We start from the raw sequence: 11,490 nt of genomic DNA, 5'->3' as shown, positions 1-11,490 counted from the left end.
ACCACATGAAACACGACGTTGAATGCTTGGAAATGGTCTATTCATGAAACTATTTGTTGGGTAATTTACAGGGGTAGCCACACGTAAAAACATATATATATATATATATATGTATGTGTGTGTATACATACATATATAATTAGGTGGTTTATGCATGCATGGTCAAGTGACTAGGGAGTCACTTTGGAGCTGCATGCTTCACGTATGTATATATATAAATATATATTGCAATATGGAAGAAAATCATTAAAGGATTTCTGGTTATGCATAAGGTCGAGGGACATGCAAGTTATTGGAGGTATTTTAATTAAATCACATAATTAATTGATTGATTTAATAAATAGATTAAAATGTTGCAAAAAGGATTGATGACTGTCGAAATGATTTAAATCAATTTACGGAGTTTACATGGCTATAAAGGGTAAATTAACCGACGTTAATGGACTTTTATAATAGGAATAAAGTGTCATATTTGAAGTTATAATAGTTGGCGCATTTTAATTAGAAGTTGGAAATATTACAAAATGTCAAATTGACGTTATAGGACGTTGTAAAGCTTAAAGCTTGGGGTTTAACAATATTCAACACAGGTTAATCGAGTTGACTAAGGGGTAACTTGAAAGTTACTAGTTTGATCTTATTAACATAGTTTTGACTTTTGAGTCGATTTTTGGAGAAAACCTAAATTGTAGGTTATTAGTCAGAGATATCATTCGACAATCTACGCAGTCAGGTGTCTTCATGAGACTTTAACTGGGATGCATGCTTACGTACAAATTATTTGAGCATTACGTTATTTTTTTATGTACATGTTTGTGAGTTTATTACATGTATATGAATTATCATTGTGAGTTGCATGCTATTTGTTTACGTGCTTTTAAAGATTAATTAGCATGTTATAAACGGGTTAATATTTTTGTCGGGTATGGGCAGGGATCAAAAGTCATAAGGGATGGCACATCCTAGGGATGGGTGACCGGACAAGAGATAACCGTGTAACCCAGTGAAGTGCCAATGACGGTAAGACCTTAACCCGACAGGAACTTAGAGATCTCATTATTATTTCAAAAGGGTTTGAAACAAATGTGCATGTTATTTTATTTGGGGTATTGTTTGTTTTATGCATGATGAGATATGTATGTATGTATGTATGTATGTATGTATGTATGATTGTGCATAAAAACCATGAACTCACTGAACTTTATAAAGCTGACTATTAGTATGCATCTCAGGAGCTGGGAGTTCAAGAAAGGAAAAGGACAAAGGTTCTGCATAGGAAATATAACTATTATTCAAGTTATGATTTATAAAATCCTTAGTATTTTGATTGAATTTATATGTAATGTAACCCGATATGGGATGGGTTAGTTTTGAGATATTGATTACGATTAAATTATTGTAAGACTTCCGCTGCAATAAGGCTTTATTAGCCGCTAGGTTTTGTATTTTAATATTTTATTACGTGACACCTTGTATTTGAAATGAGGGTGTTACAAGTTGGTATCAGAGATATTAGTTTAAGAGAAATAGGTAATAAAAAAATAAAAAAAATAGCCTAAGCTTAAACTTATGAGGTGTTTAGTATCACTATATACGTTGCAATTAAGTTTGTTTTATTAATATGTGACTTAGTGTTTTCCTTGTGGTTTTGTAGGAAGATGGTGCACACTATACACACTAGGTCTGTTAACCGTGGGAGAGGACGTGGGCGCATAACTGTAGAACGGAGGGTACCATTCGGATTAGGCCCGCATGGTGAGAGTATTGATAGCCGTCACACCAGTATGACTCCCAGTTGGAACCGTATACCCAGGGGTGACAGTCCAACATCTCTAATGAGTAACCCAACTCAGGGTGCGTTTCAAGGGATACCTGTGGTAGCGCAACCTTCCACGTGCACCAACTTGAAAGAAATGATAGAATCTCTGCAAAGAGAGAAAGTTGAGTCGTGGAATAAGTTGGCCTACCTTGAGTGGGACAATGATAGGGCTGAGGGAATGCTTGACAACCTACAATGGGCACAAATAAAGCTGATAACAGAGAGGGATAACCTACGAGGAGAGAGAGATCTTTTGAAACTAAAATTGGCTCAAGAACGGAGAATTGTCGCCCGGTCATGGCGCACTCGGATAAGGGATAGGACCAGCTTTTGCAAGATGGTAACTACTGAGTATGCCAGGATCGTGAAAGGATATTTTGTTGCATGGGTCCAAAATTTCAAAATGGGTCCAAGAGCAAACCCACTATGGACATTCAAACCATCGTTGACCTAGCCACAGTGAATTAGAGACCCCTACCTTCCCGAGATGCCTTAGGGACGTTGATAGCCATAAAGAGAGAGACTTATTTTTTAGTATTCTGAACTGATATTTAGCTTGGGATGTTTTTGCTAGCTAATACTTTGAAGATGATTTAGTAATCCTGAATTTTGATAACTATAGTAGACTTATGTATTGATTGTCTCTCTTTTGAAATCTGTAATATGGATAATAAATTATGGCTTTGTGGTTTGAAATGGTGGTAGTCGTTTCTTTCTTTTTGTTTTCTTAATGGTTGCATGTATTTAGTATTTAGATTTTAATATCGCGCTACTGTATTCAGTATGGTATCACGTGGATCTGCAAGAAATGCCACTATCGGTGAGGGAGTTGGAAATCAGCCACCACCAACAGGAAGAGGCCGTGATCGCGGTCGTGGTCATGGTCATGGTAACACCGCAAGCTCAAGTGAAACTTTTTTTGTGGATGCAAGCTCGGCCACCCGTAGGGTACGAGAGCAAAATCAAGGAATTGGAAGAGAAAAAAATGACGTTATTGATGAGGCACTAACCAAAAGGATGACTTGAGTCCTCCAAAATACCCTTCCAAGCATGCTAAAGGCCATATTAGGTGATAGGTTCAAAGGGCCCAGAGAGGAAGAGGAAGCAAGCACCCAAAAAGAGAAGACTATGATTAACTCCCAAACCACTGAAAAAATGGAGTCGTCCATCCAAGGGAAAGATGAGCCACCAGTGGAACTAAGGGTGGAACCCCAAACCAAGGAAAGGGGTTGCAGTTACAAGACTTTTAGCAGCACCCGTCCGAAGGAATTCAAAGGTATTGAGGGCCTGGTAGCCCTAATGAACTGGGTGACTAAAATGCAAAGTTGTTTTAAGATTTGTAAATGTTCAGAAGAACAGAAGGTGACTGATGCTGCTACCACCTTTGGAGATTCGACACTTCATTGGTGGGAGACTGAATGCGCCATTCGAGAGGATGAAAACATCGCTACCCTGACCTGGGAGCAAATGAAGAAAATGTTGATGGACAAATATTGTACACAGACAAAGGTGAACAAGTTGGAGTTGGAGTTCCTGAGGTTGAAACAAGGATCTTTATCTGTTCAAGAATACATGAACAAATTTCTAGAAAAGTCTAGGTTTGCTAGTTATCAGGTGGCAACTGAGCAAAGAAAGATAGATCGATTTAAGGATGGCCTAAGTATAGAGATAAAGCAGTAGGTGGATATGGTTAAACCAACCACATTTGTTCAAGCTATGGAAATGGCGACTGTTGCAGAGGAAAATAACATCAAGGCAACTAGGGAGAGAAGGGAGGTCAAAAGAAAATGGGAAACGTCAAGTAAGTTGACAAAGAAATCCAAGGGGAGATGACGGATACGAAGGCATGAAATGGAGAGTTCACAATTCCTCAGTGCACAAAATGTAATCGAAGACATAAGGGTGACTGTTGGGCAGCAAAAGTGACATGTTATCGGTGTGGAAAACCCAGGCACACATCAAGGAAGTGTACTGAAAGCAAACTCTGCTATGATTGTGGGGCATCAGGTCATATACGGTCTGAATGCCCCAAAAACCAAAAGGGGACAATAAGCAATGTTAGAGCTTCAGGTAACGGGTCGGGAAGAGGGGCGGAAAAGAAGAAGGAACTACCTAAGGGACCAGGACGAGGATACAACATGATCTTGGAGGAGGCTAGGGAGTCTCCTGACGCCGTATCGGGTATGTTTCTTGTAAACAATGTTTATGCTCATGTGTTGTTTGATTCAGGTGCAAATGGTAGCTTCGTGTCTTCTAATTTCTGCCACTATATGAATAAGGATGCTTGTAGACTATGGAAGAGCTACACTGTAGAAACCACTGACGTCAGTCAAGTTAAGATAGATGAAATAATTTATGGATGCACGATCTGTATAGATGGTAGGGAATTGCCTGTTAGGTTAATGCCTATGTGTTTAGGAGGTTTTGATGTGGTTCTGGGGATGTACTAGTTATCCGAAAACCAAACACAAATTGTGTGCCACCAAAAGATGATGAAAATCCATACCCCCGAAGGGCAAACAATTCATGTTTATGGCAATCGCAGAAAGTGTGGTATGGGGATCATCACAACACTAAAAGCGAGAAGGTGCCTTCGGAATGGGTGCATTGCTTATCTAGCATATGTGGTCGACACTAAGTTAGAAAAAAGAATGGTACAAAGGGTACCATTAGTGAACAAGTATCCGGAAGTTTTCCCGGATGAACTACCAGGACTACCACAAGAACGTCAAATTGAGTTCCATATTGACTTAGTGCCAGGTGTGGCTCCTGTTGCACGAGCACCTTATCAGTTAGCCCGAACAGAGATGCAAGAGTTGATGAAACAACTTCAAGAGTTGTTAGACAAAGGGTTTATCAGACTAAGTTCATCGCCATGGGGAGCGCCAATCCTATTTGTAAAGAAGAAAGATGGGTCAATGCAAATGTGCATTGATTATCGCGAGCTTAACAAGCTCACGATCAAGAATAGATACTCGTTACCAAAAATTGATGACTTATTTGATCAGTTACAAGGAGCTAGCCACTTCTCGAAGATTGATTTAAGATCAGGTTACCACCAGTTGAAAGTCCGAGAAGAAGATGTGCCAAAAACTGCTTTTAGAACTCAATATGGTCATTACGAGTTTATAATAATGCTCTTTGGACTGACGAATGCTCCAACAACATTCATGGACCTGATGAATAGAGTATATAGGCTGTATCTGGACAAGTTTGTCATCGTCTTCATCGACGACATTCTTATTTATTCGAAAAGGGAAAAAGAACATGGGTAACATTTAAGAACTATTCTGGAACTACTGATGAGAGAGAAGTTGTATGCCAAATTCTCAAAATGTGAATTCTGGTTACAAGAAGTGCTTCTCGGTCATGTGGTTAACTCGGAAGGAATTAAGGTGGATCTGGCAAAGATAGAGGCGGTCATGGATTGGGAGTTGCCAAAACCTGCATTCGAAATCCGAAGTTTCATGGATTGGGAGTCTCCAAAATCTATTACCGAAGGTTTATCAAGGATTCTCCAAAATAGCAACGCCTATGACCAATTTGATAAAGAAGTCAATTAAATTTGATTGGGGAGAAAAACAAGAATAAGCTTTCCGAACCCTCAAGACCAAATTGAGTAGCGCGCCAGTCCTTGCCTTATCGGAAGAAACATAAGACTTTGTTGTTTATAGTGACGCCTCTAAGATGGGTCTGAGTTGTGTACTGATGCAACGAGGCAAGGTTATCGCTTATACATCACGACAATTAAAGGAGCACGAGAAGAAGTACCCAACCCATAATATGGAGTTAGCTGCAGTAGTATACGCGCTGAAGATTTGGTGACACTACTTGTATGGTATAAAATGTATGATATATTCGAATCATAAGAGCCTGAAGTATCTTTTTGATCAGAAGGAACTGAATATCAGGCAAAGGAGATGGATGGAACTCCTCAAGGATTACGATTGTGAAATCCATTACCATCCTGGCAAAGCAAACGTAATGGTCGACACTTTAAGTAGGAGGGAAAGGGTCGAGCCTATTCGAGTGCGGGCCATGTGGATGAGCATGAAGGTGGATATGGTAGATCAAATTCAGGATGGTCAAAAGGAAGCCTTGATTGAAGCAAACATTAAGAAAGAGAGGATGGTTGGGCAAATTAAGTCACTGACAATCAGATCAAATGGGATACACAAATTTGGGGATCGAGTATGGATTCCTAACTTAGGTGATTTGAGAGGCAAGGTACTAGATGAGGCACATAAGTCTAAGTACACTATGCACCCGGGTAGCGATAAAATGTACAAGAATTTGAAGAAGAGCTATTGGTGGTCGGGTATGAAGAAGTCGGTAGCTGGGTATGTGGAGAAGTGTTTGACTTGCCTATAAGTGAAGACATAACACCAAAAACCATTAGCAATTGTTACAACAAATGAAAATACGAGTATGAAAGTAGGATATGATAACAATGGACTCTGTTACCAAGATACCAAAGACGATAAAAGAACATGATGCAATATGGGTGATTGTTGATCGATTGACGAAGTCTGCTCACTTCCTACCGATCAGTTAAAAATATACATTAGAGAAGTTAGCTCAACTGTATGTCAACGAGATTGCGTCAAGGCATGGTGTGACGATATCAACTGTCTCAGACAGGTATGTCAGATTCACATCGAGATTTTGGTCAAGCTTCCAACAAGAGATGGGGACTCGATTGAATTTAAGCACCGCCTACCACCCATAAACCGATGGTCAAAGTGAAAGGACGATACAAACACTTGAAGATATGCTAAGGGAATGCACTATCAATTTTGGGGGTAGTTGGGACAACCACTTACCATTAATAGAGTTCGCATACAACAATAGTTATCATTCGAGCATTAAGGCAGCATCTTTCGAAGCCCTATACGGTTGAAAGTGTAAAACACCTATGTGTTGGGCGGACATCAAAGAAAGGTAGTTGGCTGGGCCAGAGTTAGTTCAACAGACGTCAGATAAGATAGCGCAAATCCGAGAAAAGTTGAGGATAACGCAAGACAGACATAAAAGCTATGTGGATAAAAGGCATAGGCCTATAGAGTTTTAAGTTGGGACCGAGTGATGTTAAAAATATCACCCTGAAAGGGAGTAGTTTGTTTTGGTAAACGTGGAAAGCTAAGTCCAAGATATGTTGGACCATTCAAGATCATAGGCAGGGTGGGGGAGGTGGCATATCGTTTGAAGTTGCTTGAAGAATTACAAGGGATTCATGACACATTCTACGTGTCAAATTTGAGAAAATGCTTAGCTTACGAATCAACGACTCTTGCATTAAAAGATGTGAAGATCAATCAAAAATTATGTTACATCGAAGAACCAATTCAAGTCTTAGATAGAAAAACGAAGAGGTTACGGAACATGACCATTCCACTGGTCCTTATAAAGTGGAAATTCCACAAGGGGTCAGAGATGACGTGGGAACCAGAGAGGGATATGAGAGCCAAGTACCCATATCTGTTCAACAATGAGTGATTTCGGGGACGAAATCCTATTTTTAGGAGAGGAGAGTTGTAACATGTTGATCCCATATCTCTCAATAACACGAATATTTAAGTTATGAATAACCTAAATATATCGTGTGTATGGAAAATAGTGAAGAACAACTCAATGAATATCCAAGAAAATATTGGAGTGTCAAATGATTCACTATTATTGATTTGTCAAAGCGTAAACGATTACAAGAAGTATAAAGACTATTTATACTAGTAATCTAAATATGAAGATTGCTATCTATGGAAGATATATCGCAAATCTCTTATGGAAATAAAGAATCTAGAAATATGGAAACCAAACTAAACTAATTTAGGCAATGAGAATCTAGCTATCGATTTGCCATCTCCAGCTGTCTTTTATGAGGCGTGTTCAACCATGAGTCTTTGGGTCTTCTTGAATGAGTATCTCTGGTTGAACAATTGTGGAATACTCCAAGTGTTGGTAACCAGAGGGGTTATGGAGATGCCTGTTCATCGCGCCTATGGACCTTCATCGCATCTCTGGTTGTATAAAACACTTAGGATTTTTCCTTGCAAGTCTTCCATCGGCCTTCTGCTCTTTCACACTTGTATGTTTTTCATTACTTTTACAAATAAGAATGATGGAGTCTAACAATCTCCCCCTACATAATGAAAGAACAAACAATTATTAGTCTATGAACAATGAAAGAATTATGAAAGACAGAGGCTAGTCTAGAAAAACATCCTTTTGCCAAATATTTTCATTGGACTAAAAGTTGAATGATTTCTTAAAAGAAATAAATAAAATGAAAGTACATGATGGAAATAAAATGAAATAAATTACTCATGGTCTACATTATAGATTTTCCAAAAACACATCATTAGTCCTCTGAAACGGACCAGTGTGGAGATATCATGGATTAGTTCCTGCCCTTCCTTCATCGGCACATGTGATCTGTCCAGTCTTTCTCGAATGACCTTCTAAAACCATTCAAGTGTATCGGTTGAATACTTGAAGGCCTTAGTCAGTTAAAAGAACTATTTAACTCCATACTCGTTCTTGAAAACCAAGCCGAGTTCTGGTTGAGCTAGGACCGATGCATAGAGCTTCTCCTGTAAGCCTTGGAAATTTTCATCTGGAGGTGTGCAGGAGAGTCTTTCAATACCTAGTTCAAGAGCTATTTGGAAGTCATTCTTAGCTTTGAACTTTACCAGGGTCCCCATCGTCTCTACTTTCGCTCTGTTGGCCATTCCGTACCTTATCCCTTGATCATGTCACTGAGCTATATGGCCATATAGATCGATCAATTCCCATGGATTGTGATTTATAAGATCATTGTTGTTAAAGACGTTGATCATTCCATGTGCACGTTCCACAGTGTACTCGATGTATTTTATAGCTCTGTTTGCGAAGATTCTCATCTTGATGTCGAGGACAATCTTGATTCCATTGTTGGAGAAGACGACTTATGGTGGAGAGGTCATCTATCTCACGAATCTATGATGAAGAAGGTCCATCGACTCATGAGATAAGTTGGGAAGATTGAGGACTAGTTGTTCATCGCGATCATGGTAGAAGTATTGATGGATATTCTCCATCATGATAGGTTCCCTTCGAGGCACTGGTGGACGTCTTCTTAACGATTCCAAATTAGAGAGAATTTCTTCGACTCTGCCTTGTGTTGGAGCTTACCTCGATGAAGAAAGAATATCTGCTTGCACCTTCTGGGTTGGTTGGGTGATGGATGGCTGTGGTTGTGTTTGGATAATGGGTTGTTGTGTTTGGGTGATAGATTGTGTTTGGATGATGGGTTCTGGTATTGTAGTGGAGGGTTTTGGTTAAGGTATGGCTTCTGGTTGGGTGGTTTCTTGTTGGGTAGGCTTTGGTTGTGGTTGATTTGTTTGGGTGATGGAGGGTTCTGGTTGAGTAGGTTGGGTGATGGAAGGTTCTGGTTGAAATGATGGTGATGGAGGAGGTGTTGGTGATGGGGTAAAGGGTAAGGTTGTTTCTGGTTGTGGAGAAGGTGGGTTATTGGAGGATGAAGAATTCACCAAGATTGGTGAGAACTCATTGGTTGTGGGTAGAGGGTTTTGGGTGCAGGCAGAGGAAACATGTACATTTTGTACATCTTCAGAGGGATGAGCCTCTGGTTCCCTTGCCTGGGTTCGTTGGGTTCCTTGGGTTTGTCAGGTTGGTTGATTTTGTGGTGGTGGTGATGATGGTGCAACAATTTCCATCGGTGTTGTAGCCGGGTTCTCCCCCTCATGGTCTGGGTCTTCATGCCTTGGCCTTTTAAGGGGGCGGCAGGTGGAGCAAGAGGCCCTGCTCCTCTTATTTGTCATCCTGAAAGAAGCGAGATACTTCCTCAGGGACTTTCTTTTTCGAGTCTCCTCCATGGTTAGGAGGAGGGAGTTGGTGCGTGCTTGTTGAATTTCAAGGCTTTGGTGAGAGCCTTGGCTGGTTCTGCTACCCGATGTGCAAACTTGGCACTTATCTCATTAAAACTTGAGATTAGTGCCTTGGAGAGGGCGCGTAGGTCAGCTCTGGTGACCGTATCTGTGGGGGTTGAGCTGGAGGTTGAGGCGGGTGGAGGGATGGTGATTGAGGATATCATGGAGCGTACCTCTGCAGCAAAATTGTTGAAGGCTTCATCTATCGACGAGGCTGCAGAGGGGGGGTGGAGGAGGGCTATTTGTGGTAAATTGGCTAGTATAGTGGAGGGTAAGGTGGCGATGGAAGTGGTGAGGGAATTTACTTGGTTGGTGAGGGAGGCTATGGACTCATCGGTCGCAGTAATATGGGCCGAGAGGGCTGCAATGGTGGCTATGATGGACACATTTCTTGTAATGGAGATGTTGGTGAGATGGTTGTGTTGTTGGACCATAAGTTGTTGGAAGATCTGGATGCGGGTGGTGTTGTCCTTCGATTGAGCCTCAAGGGACGCAAGTGATTGCTGAATCGATGAAAGATCGATCGATGGAATGGATACAACAACCCCTGCCAAGTTGAGTTTAAGGTCATCCAAGGACCGCTGAATTGAATTCGCCAAGGCTTGGAACTCAGCCTTTGTGACCAAGTCCACAATTGGTGGGGTAACCCTACAGCAGCAGATGCTGTAGGTTGAGCCTCAGTTCCAGAGGCGCCTCCATCGATGCCATGTGGGGAGTGAGGCAAGGGAAGACTTCCACCACATCCTTGATAGCCCTCAAGCGAGGAACTATCTCGCGATGTTATGACATGAACATCTTCATCGGATTCTAAGTCCAATGAAGGGAAGTAAATGTGTGTCCCCTTCGCTAGATCAAGTATCGAAGGGGCTTGTGCTTGAAACGATGGTCGCTTTGAACGATTGATGGGTAACTCAAAGTCATAAGCAACACATGCTTCTGTGTGTGAAGGTAGTGGCGAGCCATGAGGAGAAGTGGCTCTTATATCTTCATCACCCCCTTGTTGGGAGAGAGGTGATGGATGGTGTGGTACCTCATCTTGATCATCTCCAGAGGCCCGAAGAATGGCCTCTTGATGGCTTGGTTGGGTTGGGTTTGGACTGGGTGGTCCTTGTTCAATACCCCTTTGGCCTTGATCACCAGGGGTAGTGGATGTGGTTGCCTGGGGAGGGGGTGATGGAATTGAAGTGTTTATTGGGCTGGGGGATGCGGTAGGAGTGTCATCATCATCATCTTCATCATCCGATGAAGACGACTCCTCTTGAGATCCATCACTTGTGTCGGGGGACGGCTCTATATGCTCCGAGATAGCTGGCCTTGGTTGTTGGCCAGCAAGGAGCGTTCATATGTCTACGGTAGGCGGAGGTATCAGGGATGACACTAAACATTGCCCTAGATAAGGGCATCACCGCAGGATAACCATACTTGGAGATGGTTGGGCGATGACCATTCATGATGTACTGTGGAGTGAATGGCTCAACGCTCGGCAACTTGTGCATCTTCAACGCGTCCTTTATAAAAAGAGCAAGAAACGCGAGAAAAGCACCGATGAAAGGGGCTTTCCAGTAGCCATTAACTTATTCTTCTTCACCACCGTTGCATGAATCTCATTGTAGATGAGTAAGGCGTAGTCCAAAGGCAGTTTGAAGAACATACCATACATGATGGTCATGATATTTATGTTCCCCTGGTCCATGCTTCCTAGCTTGCATGTGAGGGCACGGTTGAGGATGGAGAAGAACATGT

This window comes from Cynara cardunculus (genome assembly GCF_001531365.2).
Source record: "Cynara cardunculus var. scolymus isolate 2C chromosome LG 4, CcrdV1, whole genome shotgun sequence".
NCBI classification, from domain to species: Eukaryota; Viridiplantae; Streptophyta; class Magnoliopsida; order Asterales; family Asteraceae; genus Cynara; species Cynara cardunculus.
This window is presented reverse-complemented; position numbering follows the sequence as displayed.